Source organism: Varroa jacobsoni, unplaced genomic scaffold (genome assembly GCF_002532875.2).
Source record: "Varroa jacobsoni isolate VJ856 unplaced genomic scaffold, vjacob_1.0 scaffold_402, whole genome shotgun sequence".
Classification (NCBI taxonomy): Eukaryota; Metazoa; Arthropoda; class Arachnida; order Mesostigmata; family Varroidae; genus Varroa; species Varroa jacobsoni.
This window is the reverse complement of record NW_019213304.1, coordinates 29,411-56,530: the sequence shown is the minus strand read 5'-3', so window position 1 is coordinate 56,530 and position 27,120 is coordinate 29,411. Positions and strand designations below refer to the sequence as shown.

The following is a 27,120-nucleotide window of genomic DNA, read 5'->3' as shown; positions in this document are numbered from 1 at the left end:
CGCATAGACTATTGCAAATTATGAATAAGTTCTACTTTCGTGGCCTAGCTGAAGCACGCCAATACTTTCTTTTCCTATTTTGATAGAAAAATCATAGATTTGAAATTATTTCCACAAATTTTCGGTGTTAATAATGTATTTGTTTGACTTCCATACAATCAAATAAGTACGAATTAGATCGATCAATTTGCAACCGTAAGAACTTACAAAAGTTGGCCTAACGCCTGCGCTCATACGTGGCCTTTGCTAAGTGAAGTATGTATAAAATGATGGTATTTCAAAAGCTTTTTCCAGACACCTATAATGATTTATACCATTCTAATAAAATAATAAGCTATAAGATAACAAAATGGTTTGTTACGACACAGTCACGACCACATAGACGATCCTCGTTGCACTCGTACGTAGCTAACGCCCTCTGAATATCCATTGGGTTCTACACCGCCATATAATTTGACCTGTACACAAATAAAAACTAGCGAAGGAATTAGCGAAAAAAAAACCTTAGGGGTTTGAAATAGCTTTTAGGAATCTTTATGTACACGGTATTTGTACAAAGAATATGAAATGCCCAGTATAGTTTGTTGATGTTGACCTCTGCTTACCCTTTCGCGTTTAAAGAAATATATCGTGTGGAAATGTTATATAACACTGTGTGGTGGTAACTTTTTTTACATTGAGAATCACGTAGTTTGTGAGAGTGCTACTTAAAAGTGCCTTAATGGCTTCAAAAATGCCATACCCTTAAAAATTCGAGCTCTGCGAGGATCACCCTAAGCCATTTTTAGAAGGGGGTAGTCATCTCAAGAGCCCATATTTCTCAGTTGTAGGAGGGTGGGTTGCGTCCTCAGCTTTTTGATATCTCTTTTTCAATAAACTGACGTATTTTTGGAGCTCAAAATCGGTATAAGATTTTGCTATCAAAAACAAAACAACAATAGTCTTGCATTGCCAAGAGCTTGCCACCCCCACCATATCACTGCAGGCAAACAAGTGGAAAAATAAGTAGTAAACATTAGCCATCATTTATCGATTAATGTCATATATGCGTATAAGGAAAAATATAGTCCCTATAGGTATACTAATTGCGTGTTTACATAATTTTCCTTTATACGAGCTTAAAATGCTAAACAGTCGCCATCAACAAGGGACATAAGCTTAAAACAAACAAAGGCCAAAATGGTTCCTTTAACGCTACTATTATAACGTACAGACATGACAAACGTATGATAATCACTCTCCAGAAATGTTCTTAAAAAAAAAAGATCTTAAATCGCTAGAAATTTCAAGGTATTCCGTGCGACAATAAAGTGCACACTAGGTTAATAACATGTTTATTGTTAAGTACGCATTAACATATAGAAGGTCTTTTAACATATAGAAGGATTTTTCACAAACCTTAGCAAGTGTTCTTACAAGCGTTACATGGAAATGATATCTGTACAAATGATCCAATCATACATCTCACTCGTACCCATCTTGCTTTTGTAGTGTTGTATTCGACGATAACAAAAGCGCATGTCCAACTAGTTGATAAATGTCCGCATGCCAAGGGGCATGTTTATTCCCCGATAGGGTCTTTACAGACCCTATCCCCTCGGCCGACAAAGTTTTACTGCAGCATAATGGACGTTGCTATGACTAACGATCATCATAGTTTTCTCTGTTTCTTGAGGTGTAATATGGTACCCGTACTGTTTATTTCTCGCTCATGCCTTACTGGTACCTAGCATGACCTTTTGCTGAAGAGAAAACGAGCAACTTCCCAGGCCGCGATAAAATCCGGCGAACATGGAGAGTATATGGGATAAGAGGTTAAAATTGAGAAGGAGATCACACTAGTTAATGGTTTTGCGCATCAGAGATATTTTTCGCAGGATTCGCTACCTACAGCTTATCGAAACGGGCACCCAGGAGTATCCGGGTGCCCGTTTAGATAAGCTACACCAATACACTACACTAATAGCACATAAGATACACCGGAAGCAGACCATCTTCAGATATTACATAATATGGTCGTCACTTTCAGTTAAGGTCCATAGGCAATCATTTTGGGCGTCGGCAGGCGCTGACGTTAAACGGATGCTGTTGGCATCCAATTCCGAACTCCTGTCGTGCAGTAGCAACGGCTTATTGCTACTGCTGCGTCTCGTTGCATTTTAAAGCCATCTTTGAAAACCTATGTGCGAACAAATACAGCCATATAATTCAATGGCGGATTCCTTCTTCATACTCATATGTATTTAGTTACACATTAGGAGGAGCTTAATTACGGCGGTTTTTAGCAAGCACCGATAGTTTCACATTCACCGCTGCATGAAACCGTATTAACGCTTCATGAAACGTCACGGTAGTTGCTAGGGGGAAATTTCGATGCGGAAATGCTCTAAAGGGTACACCGGCAACGTTCCTTCCCAGATTCTTGTATTGATTCCTTTCGTTTCGCAACAAGGGCAAAGATGAAAACGATAAGCTTAATGAAGTGCACGACTGGCCCATTGCACTGTACCTCATTATATACTGTCTGGTTGTTACTGAAAAAGCTAGCAAGATCTCTAGGTTAGACTTCGAAGCACCCATGTGTAGCTGAGATTTCTCTCCGTAGCAAAGTTCGTAAGGGATTTCACGGAATCAGGAATACATCGGGATCAATCTAGTCTATTCTATATTTCTCTTTCCTTATTCTATCTGTTGTATCTTTATTTCACTTTTCGTATCTGTCCCGATTCCATTCGACGTTCGAGGATGCCGACTTCAGTCACGTTTGGGATCATCGGTCTGAAGGGATTGACTGGACTTGAATGGCTGTTACCGTTCTGCTGCGGCAGCGTTTCGACTACCCCTGTCTAGCGTCGTCTGTTGAAAGAATTTTCCTCCAAACTGATGAATGGAACAGGATTTTGCAGGACTACAATAAACCGAATCGACTTGGCTCACACGGGAAACTATACGCGCGCTGGTGACAAAAAAAAGATAGGGGGATATTGAAAAGCTGGGTGATAAGGATGAGTCGGGTGGCTTAATGAAAAAGTGGCTCGACGAGCGAAAGCAGCGGAAGACATTAACCATAACCACTGTGACCACAGCGATCGTCTTGCTACCAAATTTAATTATTGCCCATTCTATTCGAAGGAGAAGTGGCGCAATGCAATGGCTGCAGGTGAATTTGAAACTGTGTCGGGTGTTATTGCGATGGCCAGGAAGCTGTCATGTACCGATCAACAAATCACAGCTCTACGAAGGATTTGAAAGTAGGGCCGTTGTAGAGAACGGGACAATGGCAGGGGGAACGGTGGTAGCTCGTGGAAGCGATTGAAGCCAACTGACTGTGGCTATGGCGACGGCGATGGAAGCTGGAATAGGATAGCAATAAGTGAAACACCACCAAACGCAGGAAGAGCAGCTAAACCAGAGTAGTGCTAACTACAACTGATGTCCCCCTGCAACGACACCTTACGCGGTGAAGGACGCGCTAATAAAGAGAATGAATGCGATGTCCCTGCTCATCACCTTCCTTTAGCACAGCCGGCACGGTAGCCGCCGCCACGACCTTGATCTCTGTTGCCACTACGGTCGTCAACACCGCTTACGGGCAAAGCTCGCAGCCAGGCTGAATAGTTGCTTAGAGGGAATAAAGAAGTGGGTTTGCCTTTGGGAGAAGTTAGTCGTAGAAGTTGGCCAGCCGCTGACTGCTTATCGACCGGGCTTTGCTGGACCATCAGGTGTTCTTCGCTGTATATTGTCCAAGTGTAACAGAAGCAGCAAGTGGCTTAGAAAAGTGCCACAGAAACCCGCTTACCATAGAAATGGAAGAGGTGGCACTCGACTGGCGTGAACAGCGCAGAAAGTGGAATAAAGAAATGTAAGTCGCTTAGCAGAAGCTAGGCAGCTACGCTTCGCCTACCTTAGCGCCTCCAGTTTTTGCCCTTTTTCCCCCAATTAGTACCTCCAAGTTTGCCCCTGATTCAGCTCGTCACGGTGCTATTACTATGAGGCAATGATGGTGCTGGTCGTATTCTTACAGGGTTTTGCTGACACTGCCGCCTTTAAAGGTAAGTGAATAAAAGGCCGCCCTCAGATACCGCCCAGGTTATATCCATGCCGCCAGCCATTAGTCTAGGTTTGTTTTCACGATGATCCTGTGTAAGAAGTAGTTAGCGGTGTAAAATGCTTTAGATTCCGTTAAAAAGCTAGTGGTATTGCTGCTGCTATGGCGTTCGTCACATTGCCATTTCGACCGAGGCTAAAGGAATCAACCACAGGGGTCCTAGGTCCACGTAAGTTGCATTGGTCGGGCCAGCTAAGAGCCAAAGCTTGTCGGGCCTATCTCGTTATATGATTTATGGTGTGATATAATGTATTTTCTACTTGGCTATGTGAAAATTGGATGTAAATAGCTAGGTAGCGCTACATAGTTGACAGTGACCTGATAAAAAATTACCTTAGAAAAATTACCTTTTTTAAAAAATGGTGTCATTTTATAATTGGCGTTTATTGATATCTTTTATTTACATGTGACTACTCTAACAAAATACTAATTTACAACTTGTGCGGGAAACAAAGAAATAAACCTTGTGTGCTTTGTCTTATTGTTCGATCCACGTTACAGTACTTGGTTGCAATTTAATAGAAAACGTACTGTCTCCACCGAGATGATACGTTTATAGGGTACACCACGCGGCAGAAAACGAAGCTCGACAATGGGAAGGTACTACTTCCTTGCTGACTACATAGCCTTGTTTAGAGCTAGGACAGCAAGACACGGTACATGATGCTGTACCACAGAAAATACTATCAGGAATACAGGAGTACATTAGAAGTTCCAGACGTCGATAATACCGCCAAGACACTAACAACGGGAGCAAATGGTCTTGCTTGTGGCTATACGCATAGAAACCGCCTTTAAAGCATGACGCCATGGCCCCTACTTTCCTCCTCTGCTGCTGCCGTCGTTGCTCAATGGAAGGATATCTAGTCTTGAGCGGAAGACCATCTGCGGACATCCACGACCGCTTGCTTACCCACCGGCTCTCCTACCTCTGATCCATAAACCAGCAAGATCTTACTGATTCGGCCATTAACAGTAATCCTCGTTTCCTTCCTGTGCTAAGTAGATGGATGTTCTTAGTGCTCTTTTCGGGGCCAAAGGTACACGTTATCCTAACATGCGCCTGCTTGTGTTATGTACAAATTTTCCGCCGCACCCTTAGTTACTCATGCAGCCAGCTTTTCATCACTTCATCTAACATCCACCGTGCGACAGGACCCGCTCAAGCTGCCAAATACCTGCATCGCATAAGCATGCAGGCATTTGGCAACTTGCAGAGTGGATCAACCGTACAGGGTGTTCCCACTCGCAACCTCGGGGCAGCAGTCCCTACACGTTGTGGTTTGGAAAGGACAACAGCAAAAACAGCACACCTAACCTAGGCCTTGCTGAGCTTGATCAGGTCCTGCTTAGCTGATTTCAGTGCACCCCTTATCTGCCCCTCCTCCTGACACTTTCTTAGGAAGAGTAACAGCAACCATAGAAGTTGTTGAATGGGGATTTAATATTATTACATCGTTTTTCCCACTTCGCAGCTTTGTTCTGTCGACCAACCATCTCCACTTAACCTTTGTGAGTTCGTTGGCTTACTAAGGGCCAAACAGCCCCAATCTGGAACAGCACACAAAGGTAAATACTAGGCTAGATTTGACTAAGTTTAAGCCAAGACTCTGGCGGATTTACCTTGCAGATACAGCTAGCTAAAGCCTGGGCATGTCTATGGCATCCTTTTGCTTCCTCAATATCATTCTTACGGGCATCACGCAATTCCAGGACGATGGAAGAAACTGGCATAATGGTGACTGCGGGCCCCTCTTTCTGTGTCATGTTCTCATTCTTAAATTTTAACTGCTCTCCCATTGGTCGTGTTCCCTTCAGGAATGCGTTTTCTCAGACTCTGCCAGAGAGCAAAAGCGTGCTGGCACGGGCAGTCACTGCGTGGTCGCCAGCAGAATGGTCGGCTGATAGAGTGTTGGCACTGTACGAGAACCGCATGGTTACGAATCGGGTTTTGCTGGCTATAAGTCCACATAGCAGGGACTGGTTGAAAACGCCGGTCGTGAAGTACACACTTGACGCTGTATACGTGACGCTGATTACTCTATTGCTACTATGTGCTCACTCGCTTCAGCTGGGAGCGATTCGCGGTGAGCATGATAGCACAGTCCTGCGGAATAAAGCGCGAGGGATCCAAGGCCGTCAAATCCCACGCATTGGAGTACCAGCCTGAAGCTGCCGAAGTAGCGAAGGCTTTAACCACAAAAGAAGAGAGCAAAGGGCAAGTGGAAAAGAGTCGGAACACGAGGAGGACTTTGCAGGGCATGAACCAGACGAATACATGGAGAACGAGTGGAAAACATAACGAAGCGTTTTAGTGGCAGTGTTACGGACCAAATGAGCCATCTACTCTGCAGCCGACGTCGCCTATACGACTTGGCATAATACGAATGGCACAGGATGAGCGGATGGTTCCTGGAAGCGTTGAACCAACCTAAAGAGTCAGCACCAACGATTGCCATTGTTGTTCTTGAGGTGCTGCTGCTACTGTAGAAGCTGATGTGGTATTCTCCTCGACTGCCGCCATAGTCCATCTCGCGTTGTCTTTAGAGAAATCTGCTAGGAGCTGCACACAGACTCGCGTGAAAACACACCCTCATTATTCCTGCTCGCAAGCACCAGTTCATATAAGGCACAGGGATTTGTATGCGATTCGCTTAGTCTGGACGTGCTGAGCCAAGCGGGTCCAAGTAAGTAACGTTGTCCTTGGTGCTGCTTGAAAACAACAGGGCTGCTGTGTCGGCGGCTGAAGCTCCGAGCGTTAAACACTGAAAACACGCTTTCTACGTGTTCTAGACAGGTAAAGTCCGAGATGCAAGAACAAGCTCAACGACGAAGTGCAATATAAAAGGCTCATGTGAGCTAGACATGAAAGCAACCCCTAAATAGTGGACGAGGGAGTTGCTTTGAGAAAATTGCTTCAAGCACCGTCGCCTACCATCGGCCCAGTCTAGTCCGTTTAATGCTACCCGTAGTAGAGAGCCCTTAAAGCTATGGTGGAGTCTTCGCTAATCTCACCTGACCGTTGATGAGTCCGTAACTAGAACAACGAGAGAAAAGAGCTAGCCATCCCAGGAAGGCCAATTAACACTCGCAGAGACATTAGGAGAAGCTGCCGTAAGGGAAACAGGCCTATATGCTCCTGAACAAAGGTGCGTGCATATTAAGGAACACATTTTCCATAAGACGGAGTACATAGCTACTTATAAAGGAAGAATATCCGAAGCACACTGAACAGGAACAGAAAACAAAGACGTTCGGCCAGTCTCAGGTCTAGTTTTGACCATCCACCGGAACCTACTGCTTAATTGAGATTGATTGGATGGTGTTAAGACGTCCATCGTACATAGAGGTGTGTGGAGTATGCTTTGTTGTAAAAAATCTGAGGTGAGACGACGAGGGGCTAAAGTTGTGGGATGTAGGAACGTTAACACTAAGGCGCACAGTGATTGTCCGGCGTTATGGTGAGTCAAATAAGATAAAAAGAAGAGATCTGTTAAACGTTTGATATTTCAGGTTTAAGGATTCAGGCCTCTTGGGTTGAAATCGTCGTACAGCTGCCATTTTTATTGCTACTGCCACAACAGTAGACAGCTCCGTATCACGCGAGCGTTGGCAGACGTTGCAGTTTGATGACCAGGTTGTTTGCTTGCTTAGTTGAGATTATGGATGGCGTGACACTGGCGTCATTTGAAAGCATTTCAAAATCAATTATTTTCGTCTACGCAGCTTATTGGCTAAGTTATGTGAACGAGAGTGGGCTAAATAGCACGAATCACCCATCCTGCGTCATTTCTTCAGAAAGCGTGAAAATCGGTTATGACGTATCCGTAGTAAACCCTTGCGGTAGATTGGCGTCAATGTATCAAAATTTTGCTTTATTTAACCTACGAAGAATTGACGGGGCTTTAGCAATACCGTTCCTCTAGGCTGTGTTGCTGGATATAGATGCAGCAACTGAATGCGTTTTCGTCCTATGTTTCTATACGTAAAAAAGGCTCGAGAGTATATTGCGAGATTGTTAGACTTAATGATAACAATAGCAGCAATAACACCAATGACTGAAAAGGACTTGTAAAAATTACGGTCTTCCTGCTAGTCAGTACAGTACATAGACCGCCTACTTGACTGACTGAATTTTAGCAATATAATAAATTATTATTTTTTCTAGTATATCTCATTTAAGACGCACAATTACGATATAGATGCACCGAAATCTATTTTTTTCTACAGTTATTTACCACAGTCAGTTAAATACAGCACTTCCATTATTTATATTACGTCGCTTCTACCGGATCATGGTTCCGTTCAATGGAGCAAAGCACACGAGAGAAAATTGCATGGGTTTACTGTGTAAAAGAACGAGCCCATACGAACCTTCCGACAAAACAAGGCTGCCTTTGTCCTCCAAGATTTATCTTTTTCCGAGGCGAACGTAAACGACCATGTTTGGTTCAGTTGTTTCAGCGCTCGCTACGCCTACCGATGCTGCTTTACCACCCACAGGCGACTTCAACACGCCGATCGAGCACCACGGCTATAGAATTGATGATCTAGGTAAACGCTCTGATGGGCAATCTTCAACCGAGCTATAAGGGGTATATAGGTATACTCGCGCTAACATCTGGAGCACGCTAATTTGATAATAGAAACAGCAAGACTGCATCCCGCATGGTACTTTTGAAGCTTACTTCGAAAATTATAATCCTTGCACAAACACATTCAATAACACTTGGCCTTCTTTCATGATCCGAACCTTTCTACCCTTTCCAAGATAGAGAACTGTCTTTCTTTAAACGCCAAGAGTGACTGATACACTATAAATAAACGATCACAATGATCATAATTTACCATTCCACAAATATGCGTATATATGCACAGCGGTAGTTTTTTCAGTAACGCAGTTTACTACCAAGATTTTATTTAGGTATATTTATTTCGTGAATTCAATTTAACAAGTTAGAATTCAACATGGGATCAGGGACGCGTTTTATTTGTTAACGCAAGCTTGCCATTTTGCAAGCACTTTCCAGGATTCGAGGGTGGAGTACGTAACGGATTTATTTTACATTCGCACACAGCCTTCCACATGGCAGGAACGATAAAAAATCCTGGAAGTTATTTTCTCCTATATTCAAATTAAGTTATTTTGCTATCTTGTTACCAGCGGCGAACCAGTTAATTATTGTAAGCCGCCCTCATGATCAACGTTACGCAGTTTTAACAAAATTTAGTAGTAATTTAACAAAATTTAGTAGTAAAAAAAAATAGTAGACATGTCCGCCTATATGAAATAGTATTAAGAGGCCTCATTTCATTACAGTCGTTACTACGAGCCGATATAGCTAATATTCGGTCTATCCTAAACGCCGCGCGACCTACGCCAGAGCTATATGGGTTCTATCTCTTTAAGAGTTTGAAGCTTCCCCTGCCTGTCGATGGTCAGTGATAGGAAGTTGCATCGAAAAAAAGCTCTACAGCCAGTCTTGCGGCCTATGAATTCGCTCGACCTATTATCCTTACGACAGAATCTTTGAGGAATAGTACGTGCTATGTTACCACAGCCTTTCATCATTTGCATCCCCCGTATGACTCCCATTTCGACTGTGACATATACTTCGTGGCGGTATATGAAGTTCTGTTGAATTGGGCTTCGGACATTTTTCCTACAATAGTAGAGGAAGCAACTTCTCTTTGGTGCTGTTCCTGACACAACAGCCATCAAAACCTCAATTGGCAAAATGACTCAGAAGGATAGCACAATTGCAAATGCAGTCAAGGGGCTGTCATCTATGGATGAGCGTTTCGGTCGTGGTGGCAGATGCAGCGGTCGGGGAGATGCTGCAACGTAATGGTGATTCCCAGCAATAATTGGTGTGCATATTACTGTTGAAAGCAGACGCCGCCTGAATCACCTGCGTGCTATCCGCCTTTTGGATGCAAATATAAGAATATGGCAAATGCAAATATAAGAAACTAGCAGAATTATTAGAGAGGGAAGCACTATCGTCTGTTATGAGGGAAAGATTTCCAAGAGACGACGTTTCTACCAATGTTGTCGTATTTTCATACTGTTGAGTAGCCGAAAGGAATCGGGGACAAACCCAGGCAAGAGCTCCTGAATCAGACCGGGAGGAGGTAGGAACGACTAAATCACTAACGAGGCTCCACTTCTATCCATTATTTATACCATTTAGTACTACGTCGCTAGCTGCAAGAAAAGACACAAACGTATATAAAGTGTGCGTGAAAACTTACAAATGATGAGAACTTCCGATGAGACGTTTAGCCATATACACGATTGCTGCCATTCACCGAGTTTAATTCAGTTCCACTGTATTAAATGTACTTACTTCGAACGCCCGTCGATGCTTCATATATAGAGTCCATTTGCAAACTGAAAACCTAGCCATTAGCTGCGCTTGCAAAATGTGGAGTTCGCATAGCCTATGCCTTAAGGTTTCCTATTGAATCGATGGAGATGATCTTAGTGTTTTAATGTTAAACATCTTAACATTAGAATGTTATATAACCTCTATGACCACATCCTGTTACCTCGTTCCTTCTGTTGTTGTTGCTTTTTATGACTATTTCAAATAATGTATTCCTTCATGTAAGGTTTTCACGACCGCACGGCTATTCCCTTTCTCGTTCATTTGGCTAAAACCGTATTCTGCATTGCTAGCACACTGCGTTGAGTATAGGTACTGACAGCTTGTTTTAACAAGAATCTAGACAGTAAATAACGGAGTCACATAATCAACGAAGCAAAATGGCACCTGGGAAGAAGTGGGGGGAAGTGCTTGCATTTAGCTTGATGTGTTTGCAGATCTGGACAAGATATTTGGACACATGAAGCCGCCGGGCCTGCTGAGGTTTGGAAGATTTTATAATAATAAACATTTAGGTCGAACGACACGCAAAGCGGCGTTAGGAACGACCAGAAACGGATAGAGGCCAATTTTCATGACGCGCGGCGGATGCGCGAACGTGCTTGTTGTCAGAGGGCACTAGCGACAACAACAATAACAAAGCCAGCCTCCGTGACATCGAGTGCTCTTCGGCCCGTCAACGAAAAGCAGCGGATACTCGCGTGAGCAGTTTTTTGTGACCTCGAAAGGCTTTTGTCGGTTGAACGGTACACACGACTTGGTTTGTTCAAAAATTCAAAGGTTCGCGGCGCCAGGTTCCCTTTTAGTAGCGACGGGTTTTTTAATCGGCAGGAAGGGGATAAGTAGGTGGGATGTAAAGGGAGGTACAAGACCCGCGTGACTTGGGTTTTACCACATAGTTCTTGGTCGACTTTGAGAAACTCAGGACTAAATCAAAAAACCGACCATGGAACGAAAGCGAAAACAAGCCTTTGTAAACATTAAGCCAGTGTGGGGCTTTAAGCGAGGGCGTTGAAAGGGCAGTAGCCTTAATGATATATGGTCGTGCACCACAAGGGGCTCGCCTTTTTGTGACACTCGCAATTCCTGTTAGGCTTTCTGTACCGTCCCATTTAAAGTGGCATTTAGCGTTATGAGTGCTGTCTAACGCCATAGTACCACGTTAGAACTCGTCACAGGTAGGTTAAAACACCAGTTCTACTCAATAGATCATCAACTGGCTCGCTAGAACCCATATAATCCATAAGTATATACTTGAAGTAAACACTTAACGATATGAAATTCAGTAATTCAACAGGTAACTATAAGCGTCGCACAAAGCTACTACAGAACCATCCCTAGGCTACTTGGTGTCATATTCAGATCTTTCACACAGCCGTAATCCATAAATCGTCAATTTATGGGCTAGCAGTTTGCACTGATTTTTTTTCTGAACATTGTCTTACTTCCGCTGTTGCTGCTACTGTTGCCAGTGTTGTAATTGGCCGTGATGGCTGCGCATAAAGGTTAAAGGGAAACAAATCGACGCTGTGGCTTCTGTGGTGCATAACAGACAACGGCAATAGGAGCATATGGTTCTGCAGCTGGTGAAGTCGGGTAAAGAGGTAGCACTGTCCAGCGCTATTAAGCTAAGCAACACGTGAACCTCAAAAAAAGACCGAACCAAAGCCGGATAACTGGTGCAGCGTCCACGTGTGCACCGAATCGTCTCTACTTTCTTTCCTTTCTGGTTCGTTATTTCTCTGTATTTTTCGTCGGAGCCGAACGCCTTAAAATGACTTATAATGATTTCGATTACCGGTGCTATAACCTTTGGCATACCCAAAACAACGCTTCGTGGCCGCTTCAGCTTTGACGCGGCTGAGGGAAGCGAGGAGGTCACCTCCGTTTCACCTGTCCTATTTTGTTTGTTGTTCTACTGATGTTGCGCTGCAGCTACTGGCTATGCAGGTCTCTATCGTAACCCGTCGTCGCTCGTAGCACTCGTAAGCAATGGGTTAAGAGCAGATTCAAGTCTAGGCAGAGGCTGGATTCGCCGTGCTGGTTTCGTGGTGTGGGCTGAGATGGGACCTCACAGCAGCCCCCATGTAGTTAGCGAGGCCGCTGACGGCTAGTAAAATTAGCCAGCTTGAGTAATTAGCATCTCTTGATTCTGTGAAGTCGTGTTGGCCGATGAATGTGGTGCGTCCTTCATGTTGCGCATGTAAAGTCTAATGATGATGCGTTATTTGCTGACAACACGAGCATTGTTTGGCGAATTACGCAGGTGAGCGTTGGTGGACATGTGGACGGTATCGGCAGATTACCAACCGAGTAAAAGTTATGGTCGAATAGGAAGACGGGCCGTACACGCATTTTCGTGATGGCAGATTACCGTCCAGCGACGAGAATTAATGTTGATAGTACGGCGAGCTCAGACTCGCTGATGGATATTGGCCCAGTTGTATCGACTAAATTAACGCGCACTTAGCTCCGTGTAAATTCTTTATAATTTAGGCGTGGAACTATTGAAAAACATGATCGTACTTGTTAGTCTAGAATTGTCTGCCACTACGATAACATTGTAATAAAATACTAAAAAGCCCTGATTTGTTTTTTCGTAAAGATAATTTTTTCTCAGATGCGCTGTAGTCGCATATTATTAGCCGTAGCGTTGTAACATATTTTTTCAAGTAATGAGTAGACTTTGTTGCAATTTCCTAGCAATAGTTTTCAGGACGATAATACTATATCGTTTAGCGACGACTCTGAGCAAGGTCGGGCCCTACAATGTCGCCTATAACAAGCTTCATTCGGGTTCGTTCCCTACTGGCCATTGGCCCGACCCTGTTTAGTTAGCCTCCAGCTCGATAGCTACGACTTTAGCAAACATCGACAACATTTCATATAGCAGTAACATCAACCAACCAACCAACCAACAAGCGGATCAGCGACGAAGCTTGGCAGCTGGTTGTTCCCCATAGAATCAATGGCCGCACAGTGAGTTGTGTTGGCCGAGTGTCCCTGAACCCCCATGAACGCGTTACTGATGCCAGCACACGAGAGCTATTGCACAGCAGTCCTGTACCGAACACCGGCCAGTACGAACAGCAACAAAATTAACCAACACCAGTCGTGCTGGAAACAGCAGCAGCAGCAACGGCAGCACCGGGTACGTCAGTTGCAGTATAAGCTTGACTTGTATACGCAGAACGACTCGCAAGAGCAAGCGCAGCTTTGCGCCACTATTCCATACGATCAGCTGCATTTTACACACACACTCACGCAAACAGAGAGAGGCAAGGCCACACTTCAGCGTGAAGCCTACTTTTTAACAGAAGCGATAGTAGCTTTTCACCCCTTGCGGGCGGGGTAGAGGTTCTAACATCACCCTAATCATTGCAATGCAGATGAGAAGCCAATGCAACGCCTCGGCGTCCCAACGTTTCAGCTATAGTCCTATACGTTGTATAAGAAAGCTGCTAAATAGGGTCTCGTCATGTGCTTAGATCCAACAAGTCACCTGCTACCGCTGCATGCTGATAGAGGCAACCTTACTGCTCTGCAATGTTTACCGTGGTTCATGCTACGCTACCGGATAGCAAGCGATGTTTGCCGTGTGTTGGATGCATGTCAAAACAGAGAGGAGAATATACTCTGCGATGTTAGTCAAAGCCAAGCAAATGGTTAGAGTCGTCTGTATCAAACGAGTATAACGACTAAAACGGCTGTAACCCCAATGAGCTGTCTTACCTAGTTCGTTTAAGATTCGTTGGAAATAACAAAAAAGTCAATTTTTTTTCCAGAAACATACCATGACCTGCATCGTCGCCGGTGAATAAGTGGGCTGGAGGCTTTCTTTACGTACGCCTGGTCTTAACCTAGTCCAGTGTATTGACTGCTTATGTGAGAAGTTATCTAAGGCCGTCGTCCGCCGATCCCAGGATTGCTAATTCGGCTACCCCACAAAGAGTATAAAAAGAATTTTCTTTTAACGCTATTGGGTATTTTTATTCTGTCAACAAGTACCCAGAATCACTTCTTTAGTATAGCATCAAAAATCTGCCTTTACCAGAAGATTTGTCCAGGCTGAGTTTTATTGGAATTATGTGGAATAGTTTGTCATCATTTAACAACCTGTAGTTTGTGAAGACTTTGCAGGCAAGAGTTTACTCGATGCAACCGAGAAGAATGGGTTTAAGGGAGAATAAGAACAGACTAGTGACGACGACGTAATGCAAGTCAGGAAACCGGGAAGATAGCACTGAAGTATGAGGAACAAGGTGAATCAGCGCTAGACAAAAGATTTATTTAAAATGGTTTTGCCCTTAGCCCTCAAGGGAACTGCGCCAAAGCTTCCAAACCTCGCTAAATTCTCGAACTACATATTGTGCAGCAAGGATCTTCATGAGAAGCTGAATTCTCCATGGACAATCTATAAGGTTAAGAGAAGGGCTACATGATGTTCTTACGCATAAAGTCGTCGGCAGTAGATCAACCCTGAGACACCTGAATAAATCAAGGGATGACAGAGATAGTGAACATATGGGCACAGTACGCAGGTAAGTGACTTTTTACTCTGATTCTCTCTCGTTGGCTCTACCTTGCAGAGGTATACATATTGGTATATATTTACAGTGCAGGCCCATTTTCGGGTCACGGGAATTCGTTTTAGAGCAGTCTTCTTCTGCTTAAACGAGGTTTCCGGCGGCCCTTGTGTTGCTCAGCTAAGTCTATCGTACACGTTCTCGCTAGCAAATCTACGAATCCTTGGTAATGGGAACTGCGACGACTGGTGATTGCACGTGGACATGGAGCTCTTTTGCGCTATATTTGAAACAAAAGAAAAGCACAGACAAGGCCAAGTCGGGGCAAGTATAGATAGCAGTGAGAGTGATATAGTTCCTGTGAAAAACAGTTCTGTCTCCACTGGTGACTAAATGGCTCAGCGTCTACCTTTCACCGAATAATGGTAGCCATCGTGCTGCCCCTGAGGGTCGCTACTGCAGTCCTCAGTGCTTCGGCTAACATCTGTATGGAATTTTCCTTTTATAACAGGTGACTTCACCTTTTAGACCTTCTCCGCGCTGGTGGAGTCCTCCATTGTTCCTTCGGGGTTCGCTCCGCGCAAGTGTTCGTGTGAGGTGCAGTGGTTGTGTACGTCTGTGCGTTTCAGATGCTATGTATTCCTGAGGAGCTTTGCTTTCCTCAGGTCTCCTTCCCCTGTCAAGGCCCTGCTGTTTATAGGGTGTCAGGCCTACATATCCCACTAGAGGTTGTCATCCTCACTACACCATTGTTTCTGCCCCAGGGTGGTACTCAACCAAGGCAATACCTACTCCCGCCTGTATCCTCTGCCTTTAACGCTGTCTGCCTTAAAACTTCTCGGTGTACATACACGTTGAAGTTTAGTGGGGCTTAAGGGTTACGGCGTCCGGTGCCTGGCCCCTTTGATTCGAGCAGCTTTCCCATGGACTTCATCAGGCACTTTCGGCAGTAGCACCATTTCAAGCCAGTATCAACAGGGCTTCATCTGCACTCAGGGTCTTTCTACACTTATCACCATTTCAACGCCCTTCTCCTGTTTCAACGGCGACTACAGTCGACTGGTGCGTTCTGCTTCTAACGTTATCCTTATGTCGCTGTCGAGGGCCTTACCGGGGCCTTGCGACCCATCGCTGTGGTTGTTCCCCTTTCCGCTGTGCAGGGAATACTACGGAATCTGGACTGGATGTAAAGGGCTGCGAAGGAGTGACAGTTTGGGCGGCTGTGGATGAGAAAGCAGACGTGTCAGTCTGACGCTGAAGAGCGCCCCTTCTCGAAGGAACGAAAGGAGTTGTTCCAAAGAAACGAGAAGTATCTTATATATTCCCGCCTTATGGTGCATAGGCTGGTTGGCACGATGGACCAGGAAAAGAAGGGGCAAGCGGAGCGACGAATAGCAAAAACTGGAGGACCGATCTTACTGGAGAGCGTTTCTGAAACGTCGGCACAAACAACTGTCCGCTTCTGCAAACGTTCTCGTATGTGCCTAGCTTGGCTTGGAACTCAGTGTGTCCGTGTCTGAGTCTGCGGTTCAATATGGAGGCATATGTGTTGGGTTTTCACTGCTGGTATTTCTGTAAGTAAATGCTTTGAGCTTAACGTCATTTAGCTAATCGTGGTTTCAAACGGCTGATTTCGTTCAGTATAAGCTAATGGTGTTTACGCCCGGTATGGCACCTATAACACCTCGCGTGCTTTTCTTAGGCAACATTCTTACTACTTCACCATCATGGAATTACTCATAAAGAATATATGAATGCTTTGTGTACGTCCTTCGTTAAGCTCTTATTCAGGCGGGTGGCCCCTTAGGCCACGAATCGAAACGTTTCTGCGCCCAGCTTTGAACGTAGGTCTATAACTTTAAGAACTACCACCCTTGTTGCAGTTGCCGTTACTAGAGCTGCTGCCCTACGTTGCCTCTCAAACTATACACATATAATACATGTTTTTCCGAGCGCCACCATTTTTAGAGGGGTTTGTTGCATTTTGCATGTGACTCCTAAATGCTGGCCGAAACCGTTCTTCTTCTAGTCGACCATCGGTTTTCTTATGGCTTCGCATTTTTTCCCCCGCCGAAGCCACCAACCTCCATTACCAACCCTGCCCTGGCAGTGTCCGCACCAGCTGAAGATGGCAAACATGGAGGCAGCCCGAGTCGTGGTTCTGTTGCTCACCTGGAGGCGTTGGGAAGTAGACCGTCGCAGGGGTCGCGGTGTCTGGCATTTGAGGGGGGCGAAAACTGAAGGGGATTAAGCTCGAACTATTAGGCGAGTCGCCGCCAGCGACACCACCGTCCCGACAGTAGCGCTTCGCGTCAACTGCTACTGGGTGCTGTTGAATCTCGCCATCGAAGCTATCACATCTCCTATCCTTGGCGAGACCGTGGAAGCCTACATGAAATCCCGCACTTATTGGTTTTTTATCTCTTATAAGTGAGTGCGTTGTAAACGTCGTTCATCCCTCCTCGGCAATACTTTCTAACCTTTTGGAAGAGCCTTGGTAGATGCCTTGTATAAGGAGCAAAAGGACGTCGTAGCAGACGAATTGAAGCTAACCGGTAGCCTCCGCTCCAAGGAGCCCTCCGCTCGTTGACAAGTTCATGATCTTGATCGACTTAACAAGCCTTGACAAAAAGTATGGCGCTTGGCTTCGTTGTCTGATCGTACACACACATACACAAAAGTACTAGGCTCAGAGGTGACCACAAAAGTTCCTAAAGCGATACAAACCACACATACACCAACACTACGCAAGTGTGCGCAAAGATATACGAAAGCGATGCGAGAGAACGATCTGAAAATAAGTCTCTTCGGACGAAGAGCCCAGACGGATTTAATTCCCTCATCGTTGAGGGCACATCACGAATAGAAGCCGACGTCTGCTGGCGTAGTTCTGTTGCGGCTATCGCGGCAAACGTTAAGCCGGGTTAGGCTCGACCGGGTCTCCTTATTATTAGGTCGCTTATTACTGGTTAAATATTAGTCAAGGCAAAAGTTTTGGGTGGCCGTAGGCACGTCGCTTAGCTTTTAAAATCATTGTCCGTTACGCGGCGTCTATTTTATTTCTCCATAGTGATTCATTCTATATCAGTGCAGAACTGTTATTGGACTACATTGAACCATGAAGTCGAGCAATGTTAGAGCTAAATCTGTAAGTGGCTATGCACGGCGATGTCTGTACTATAGGAATAAGCTCGCTTCAACAAACTTCGACTTCAACGTGCTTATAATAATAATAGTTATTGTATTATATGCGGCATAAACAAGATGTCCGGGCGAGGCGCATTAATATTGTCATATAAATGTTTTTAATATGAAGTTTATGAGAATGAGCAACTTAAATTCAACAGTTTGTCGAAGACACGGGGCTATGGAAAAAATTTGGATTGGAATAGCACGGTTTAATAGGCATTTGCAGTTGCACCTAATCGCCTTGCAAAAACCGGATGATGTTGTAAGCAGTTATCATTTTGTCGGTGCCAGCTCGAGCACCTTTTCTCTACTTGATTCGTATGTGTATCTGTAGGTAGAATTTTTTTGGATCCTACCAGGAAATCAAGCATGCGATGGCTCGTGAACAATGGAAGCAATACATACCTTACCAAGGTACCTTAAAACATATGTTTCCTAAAGCCCACGTATTAACGGTGACGATATCGCATATCTGGTTCTTTTCTCACCCGAAAACTGAAACGTAAAATTCCGATTTATCGCCAACTTGTGCTTTAAATCTAACAGCGTCTGGGGCATCTAATTAGGAGAACATCTGTTCGATACATTTTTGACACACTTAGCCGAAAAAATCAATTTGTTTCAAAATCCTTTTTGAAGAATAGGCTCCAGTGGTACTGGAAAAAGGACACGCGATGATGTTTTGAGCTAAAGTGAAAAGTTTGCTGAATTAGGACATTGTCATTGTCCTAGCTTCAAGTAAACTTGTTAATTAATGTTTCGCGTGATGGTTGTCTGATATCAGCTACAATGGCAGTGCCAAATTCGTGAACGTAACGTAATTTTCTATTCTATTTTTTTATTGTTTTTCGTTTGATTCGTAGCGAACAGGCACTACCTGGCAGTGAAAATTCCTGTGTTGGCTAAAAGCAAAGGTTAACGTTTGCCTGAAAAAGTCATTTGCTCGACTCCCATTTAAATTGTTTTCGCGATTTTTTGTCCTTGGCTCTATCCACGCTTTGATACAACCTACGACGCGCGTATCTCGAGAGAACTGGGTGTGCTAACAATTTAGAATAGCGTCTAAACAGTGGTTCGCTGTTTGCCGGCTTTACAAACCGAGAAATTCCTCAAATTGCTTATATATTATTTGTCTGAAGAGGTAATGGCGATGATAGTATAGACAACGACCTTCGCGAGCATTTTTAGGTAGAAAGTCATACGCTAAATTAAATCTGAGGAATAGTTTGCAATGTAAGCATAACATATTCCAAACGGAACTAGAAACGGTCATGGGTATTGGAGTAAACAATAAGTTATGTCGCATCTCATCGAATTAGCGCACTTTTTGCACTGGTCTAATCTATCTGTAATATGAGGGGCAAAGTTCGACAAAATTGGCGTTTTTTTTTTCAGCTTTTCCCGATCTACTTAGATGTCTACTTGAATCGTTAGTAGATTCAATTTAATATTACATATATGGCTCTTCTGCCTTTACAAGAAACTTTGACAATAAATAACAAAAAGACATTTTTGCAGAATAACCTTTTCACTAAAAGCGTGATTCACTCAGTGAAAACCTTTAGATTCCTAGTAGAGGCTAGCCCTTAACGCTGTATTTAGAAAAAAAAAAGTTATTCCAAATATTTGCTCATAAGAAGATACGATTTAAGTTCATTGAAACGCTAAAAAAATAAGGACTTTTTTTGTCTTCGAAATGGCCGCTTGTCCGAGAATGAGAAGAAATCTTTGCGTAGGAGACATCTTAGGTGGACGTATCGGGAATATTTTTTGCGCATACATAACGTACATATTCAAACCAGACTGATTTTATATGGCTATGAGTCCAACATGGTTTGGTCAATACATACTTATTTGTTTACATCGTAGCATTTACATGAAACAGGTCTGGTGAGCCGGATGATGACCGCTGATGTACCTCTGTGTGTAAGTGCTATCCGTCTTGAAAAACCATACTCTTTATTCCATTATTCCCTCTAGTACAGATACCACCTTATAATACGATATCTATCGACACACTCTTTCTACAGCGGAGAAACCTACATCAAAGAACCGTCCTTATAATAAAACGACCTGTCAACTTCCATCTTACAAATGCTCTTGTAATTATACTAGCCAATGCCTGACGCCTTTCCGGCTCGATCCTCATCTTGATCGGCTTGATCTTCATCGCGCACACTTCATTCTGGCTTATTCGCGATACCCGGAAGAATATGACGATCGTAAGCTCGTTGCGAAGTCGTTTATCATGCGTTTAATTTACGGGATAGTTCTAAGACCAACAAACTGTCATAAAACCCTAATTCTGCAAGGCACGTAGATATAAGAAAGACGCACAATTAGTAATTAAACGCTTTAAATTATTAACTGCACGTATTTAGAGCATTACAATAGCTTCAGAAGTGCGAGCGTAAAAATGGCTACACGACTTTACTTTGAAACGATAATCTGTGTTGCTATGACTGCATGAACTGTTTTTTTGCCAACTAAATACATATAAAACTTATATTATACTTTTTTTCTCATATTATTTAAAAAACGTTCAAAAAAGCACACATTCCTATACAGTATTTTCGTTGTTTGAGTGCGATCAATGCGATAGCGCGCGCAGCTGGCACCGGCAAAACAACCTAGTTGTAGGTCCCGGGTATAGGCTCACACAAAAATTATTGTTTTCCTATAGCAATCATTCATGAATTCTCCTTCGGGCCAAATGCGTAATCAATGTCGGGTCAGGACCCTTCCCTTTCGCCGCCTGCCGTCGCCCACTACTCGGTATCGTTTAAACCCTTACATATTTATCCGATATTTTTATGGCTAGTCAAACAAGCTCAGTGCTTTTCAAAGGTTTTTGAGATTTTCTCACGGCATAATAATATTTTTAATATCCGCAAGATCCACACACACAGATATCGGTCCTCTTCAGTTTTCAAACTTCTCTCCTTCCATTCTTTACCACACCACAGATGACGTTTATTTTCGGTGCTAACCCTTCGCGTTTCTCCGTGCTCGGAGGAAAAGTAGCCCTGTTCGGCCTGCAGGCTCGTATGTCCACTGTCCAAGGTGTCAAGCCTTGTCATCCGTCCAGATCGCGTTGATTAGATCACAACAAGAACGTTGATGCAAAACAGTTGGCCACTGGCAGAACACCAATGATAAAATCTTTGTGCTCTTGGATTAGTGTAAATTACATGCACGCAGTATAGGCGAAAGGGAGATTTCGTACGCTGCTCGAGTCTAAAATAGACCTATGAGAAGAACGAACAATTTGGCTAACCTGGCTCCCTCTACTGAGCGATAGGCACTACGTAAGAAACCTACCTTTTTTTCTATCGACTACAAGATCTGACGCGCACTTCCAACCGTCTGCTATTTCTACCCTTCCGTCGACTTCTTTGGCTTCTGCTGCAGCTACGTACTTTAAAGCGGCTCGGTGGTCTATCGGGTGAATGGGCAAATGAACGCATGAAAAATATACTGTTTCTCTGAACCGGTGAGCAAGAAATGGAGCAGCAAGTAGCAATAGATGGCGCCAGCAGAGACAGTCTGTACAATTCCAGCGTGGCAGCTGCCCAGTTTAGCACAACGATCCCGGCCGGATGAACTTCCTATACACCCATATATATAGACAAGCCCGCACCTGCCAACGACTGATTCGCTCCCATTGGCTACGTCGCGACCGACTCCACCAGTTATAGTTTCTCTCGATGCGAAAGGCGGCAGGCGAGCGTTACAAAACCTATCGCGCAAAAGAAGAACTCCTCGGCCCAGCCGGCGAGCTCCGTTGCTCCCTATAGCACTCGGGGATGCTGGTGCTTACACACTCGTCCCGTATCTCGCCATTTCCCCCCATTTTTCGCACCCTTTTTCCACATACAGCAGCAATCTGTACATTTTACCGTCGGCAGTCAGTAGTAGCAGCAGCGCTAACAGATAGCCACGGGGATGAAAAACCCCTGAACGTAGCGGAACGGAACAACGAGATGCCGCCTCAACAAGAAATGCCAACGGCAGCTCCTACAGACGCAGAGGCCGCAGTGTCAGCCGAGTAAAGGAAGAACCAGCGCGCCGAACAGTGGACAAGCAGCGGGGCATCACAAGTGGCACAAAATAGGTTCCGCCATACAACGGTAGTAGTCATAGCAGAAACAGAAGAGATAACGTGAACCAACAGTGGCGTCAAGTGCCAGTCAACGCTAAACTGTCGCCGTGGTTCATCGGGGTCTGTCGACCTACGACGGTGCGCCTTTTCTTCGTGGCGAGACAGAGGAGGTATCTCACATTCCTGTGCCCTGTCTCTAGCCCAGTAGGTACTTCCAGGATTCGACGAGTGGCGGGTGGCAGCATAAAACAGGTTGTAAGATCCTGTGGCAGTAATCGTCGCATCGCCTGGTGGCGATGGCGAGTGGACGGTCGGATACGGGGATAGGGGAGTAGCAGTGAATCCTGCCAGTTTGTCTCCTGTTTTGTCGGGAAACGTTTTGCCAATCTGTGCTAGCAGGGGCCCAAGTGCGTTATCAGAACCCAGTATTATCCACAGACTCAGTCATGGATACAAGAACAGAAAGCGAAAAAAGAACGAAAGAAAAGGCGACGAGGCATACAAAGTCTCTCACAGAAATCGCATTTTCGGCTCCAATGACAGTAGTAGCGTTACTGAGGCGCTGTTGGCCTGAGGAGCTCGGAATGTCAACGACTGGAGCCGACTGGTGAGATGCGAGCGGCGGAGATTTTTGTTTTTTTCTCTACGAAAGAAGAAACATCAGAGAAAACAAGCAAACATGCTAGATGTGCTAACAGTTATTAAAAAAAACAAGGAACAAGGTTTGCAAGAAAACTGGAAAGGCGAAAGGTTTGAAGCTATCAATGTAGCCTCCTAGACCCAGTCGGACATTTACATACAGTTGCGTCCGTATGGTATCTCCCAAGTTTGGCTAAGCCTCTTCCCTCGAATCGCATCGGCAACACAGGCAAACCTTCTCCCCTAGTTTAGAGAGCCTTGCTAAAGATGCGGTGGATATCGCTTGCTTACCGGTGCACCCAGCCATGCACACACAAGCTGCTACTCTTCCTATAGGTGCATTATGCCTGCCAGCGATCCGTCGTAGATGATGTTCCTGCTGGTCCCTCTATCTGGAATTGTCGCCTACTCCAAAGTAGTTCGTCAAACAAATTCACTACGGAAAGAAGTAAGAGAAAAGAGGCAAAGGCGGGATCCGTTTAAACTCATGAGCTGATGGCTTTGACACTTCCGCGTTTGCAGATAGTTCATCTTTTGCTCGTTTCAGGTATATTCAGGTTGTTGAGGTCAACAGAACCAAAGCCAAGGTCGTATGTAGAATGTATATGTTACAAGTAATCTTTCTTCAAAAGATGTTATGGCCATCCTCCCGCTTCTTTATTTTCTTTTGCTACTGTCACTCGATGCTATCGTGTCTGGCACCGGCGTGCTAAAGAAAAGCCCGCCATGCATACCTCGCAGTCAAACCCAACCTCATTCCCTCGAATTGACTTTCGGGGAGCTTGTAAAGAAAAATGGAAGTGGGAAAGACCTTGCAATTCCTGCTGCAATTTGGTTAGGGGCACAGGTGTTGCGAGGTCTGTTGTTAATCCATCTGTTGTTTATAACGTACACTGCTGAAATCACTGTTACACTGACAAACAATATATCATCAAAAAGGGGTCCGCCGTTGCCTTTGAAACTTTAGAAATGGTCCGCTAGATTCCCCATCAAGCAAGTTCGCTATCTGCCAATATCAGGATAGTAAAAGGGAATAATGGAAAAAATTGCAAGTACCAAAAATAGCAGCGCTACCTTAAGTCCCATTCAGTCATCTAATACCGTCTCAATAGTGTTGATGAATGGAAGAGTCTCTAGAAGTGAGCTGAAAGGACATGCCGAAATTGCATGGTAACTACGGTACCGCTCGTCATTTAGAACCCCGGAAATCTAGAAAAAAGTTCCAGGACCGTTACTAGGCCCGATTTTTATCGACGGGGCTTCACCCGTGGGTAACAATGGGATCCTCGTATACATTTATTTCGTGCTAAGGGCCAGCCATATGGAGCAATTCCTAACTGCAGTATAGAACGTAGAACTGAAAACATTCACTAACTCGTAAACTCCATTACCGTCAAGACGATATTTTTCATGCAAAAAATGCCCTTTCAATCAGCAATATTTGTGAACTAACTATCACGTGCTCAGGGACTGACGCTGACACAATCTGTGCCCCAAGCCAAGACAGCGTCCCTTCTTCCCTTCAGTCAACTCTCACTAACTGCATACCTGATAGCCTACTCTATCAGCGGAGCTAATCCCGGGCTTTTGGACAAAGGAAGTATGTGGATGCAATGCTAATTAGATCGATCATACAAACATGATATAAACCCTTCTGCGACAAAGCGAGGAGTTTTATGGTCTGTACACACAAATATATTTGCATGTGAACAAAAGAGTTACAAACATAACGAAAGAACGAAACCATTCAGGGGACGTCAGCTCCGACAGCACTTGAGACCGACTAGACTCGGTAAACGAAGACAGACAATTCATTTTAGTATTGCTATTAGTTGCTGATTAATATACCATTGTTCCCCAAAGTCGACAGACGATAACGCAACAAAGAGGTCCGAACAATGCCCTAGCAACAACAACCAGTTCGCACACATTCGTAACTACCCTGCATCGGTGTCGTGTATCCGTCTTCGCCATGTAAGATTTTATAGTATTGGTTCAACAGCTTGACGGTGCTCGCAGTTATGCCACACCAGCGGACGCGTCCTGTCGGGTGAGAGCAACATGATCCGGACAACCTGCGTGCTCAAACCTTGCCTTCCGCGTCCGAAAACGACGGGCAGTGAGATCACACGTTGCACCTGCATGATACCTTCTTTCGATTTAACCGTGACAGCTAGCATCTTTCGTTCAGTATCCTTCGCTCATCTTGTTCCATTTCCACTATGAACACTGAGAACAGCAAAAAGAACACAAAAACCTTATAGGCTTGCATAGAAAGTTCCGGCAGACGATTAAACTTCCGATGGCGGTAGCATTCTATTACTACTGTATTCGTGCAAATCCAGTCGCTAATAATTCTGCTGTTTTTTTCTACTGGTTCTTTTGGAACGATTCTTCGAGGCCACTGATGGCCCCAATTTGGCCGTATCTGGCCGCACCCATTCTACCGCTATGTGCCTACTGGCTTATCTGCAGGCGACGAAAGAATCCCCATGAGATTGTACAGCCATACAGCACAACAGCGTGTGTTCGCTATAAAACTTTTTGCCAACTATTTTCTCTTCGCGTGGAAAAATAGAAAAAATACGCATGAGTTAGCCACTAATGTCAACCGCGCCTTTCGCGCGGGGAAATGTACAACTCGTATGTCGTACACAGATAGATGGGCAGACAATGGGTGCACAGCGGAAGTTTATGTACACCGACGCATGCACATTAACAGGCAATCACCGCTACAGCTGCCTGTATTAGATAACACAGACTGTGCTATTGGGAATTTACATATATGTACATATATCTATATTTCTTTTTCTTTCTTTGTACACAGCAGAGAGATAAATATGGTCGCTAGTGTAGACTTGTGTGACAATCTAACAAGTAGAGAAAAACGCTGTCTCTCCAATAACCTACCAACACAAACATCATTCAAAAACTTCCATAGGCTGCCTCTTCTAGGAAGCTTGACTAAGCCTATAACAGCCGGCATGAGGCACGGCGATCATTTGTGAGCACGGTCTTCAGTGTGGCCAAAAGTGTAATTGCACGGTGGAGTTGCCCTCGCATAGGCCTGTCTTCAAAGCATTTTCTCCATGTCAGTGCAACGACTCAGGCTGCCTTTTCTGCTGTATTAGACAGTGTCTTAGCTTAACAACCACGGCCGATACGAACCTCATCAGGCGAAAGCTAAACGGATGAGAATGACGTTCAAAGTTCACGTTTTCGATTGAATGATCGTTTCCATTCGCTGATCGTTTTTGCTGTATTCATTTTTCTAATCTATGCCGCATCCCACCATCGATTTTACTGATTATGTTCAGTAATGTAAGTCCACAATTACCCATTTTGATTGCACGAATTTTTATTCCCGACCTAAATATTATATATATATATATAAATATATTAGGCACAAATTGAGCATCTGTGATAACAAAAAATGTTTTTTTGCCAAGAACGCTTAACAATACTCGCTCGTCATTCTACGTAATCGTGCTGACCTTGCCATATTTCATACGAAATATCATCACAGATTTGTAGAAAATTTTGGATAATAATAATAGTGCCTTTTTCCATAGTGTTTAGAATCGCGAGCGTCCAGTGATAGTCTAGTTATGAATATTTCATCTAAATAATGACACTTAGAAAAGTTTTCCTATAATAGCTGCCTATATTTGCAAATGCGTACGAACCTGAGCGCAATTGGCTACTACCTCTCGCCAAAATGGCTCGCCTTCGTAATGATCAGACGTCGAACGCCGTTGCAGCAAGCTTTCCTCGCTAGCGGAAGGCGATGAGCTGCCTCTGATAGAAAGCTGTTGCCGAATCGCCTCTCGGCATGCTGCTGCCGGACGGCACCACTGCCGTGGCTAATTTCATTAAGGACCACTTATACAAACTCAGATACTAGCACATATGCATAGAATACTATGCTCTTTAATGGTCGCAGCTTGCTACTGCTGATGGCTCTCAAAAAGAGAAGAAGAATATAGCTAACGACTGGGCCATTGGATACGTAGTCCCAGATACTCAAACGAAGTCTACGTAGCATGCTGTCAGCAGAGACCGGCTCGAAGAGGGAGCCTATATGATGCATCCCCCGTATCGCGTCCCATTTTGCCCTTCTGCTCTCACACGATGGCCCGCTTTTTTTCAGCATTCCCCACATTCTCA

General features: G+C 44.4%; 1 protein-coding gene across 6 annotated transcripts in view; it reads right to left on the bottom strand.

Moving 5' to 3' along the window:
- Glut1 (Glucose transporter 1) overlaps positions 1-27,120 on the bottom strand; it is a 171,264-nt gene that overhangs the window by 123,084 nt on the left and 21,060 nt on the right. For 4 of the 6 annotated variants that reach the window (XR_015310895.1, XR_015310898.1, XM_086968145.1 and 1 more), the window contains exon 2: positions 24,895-25,182. The exons of 1 other annotated variant lie outside the window; for it this stretch is intronic. The gene's annotated coding sequence lies outside the window, so the exon portion shown is untranslated. Of the gene's footprint in view, positions 1-18,617; positions 18,708-24,894; positions 25,183-27,120 lie in introns of all 6 variants that reach the window. One more of the 6 variants, XR_015310897.1, reaches the window with a different exon arrangement.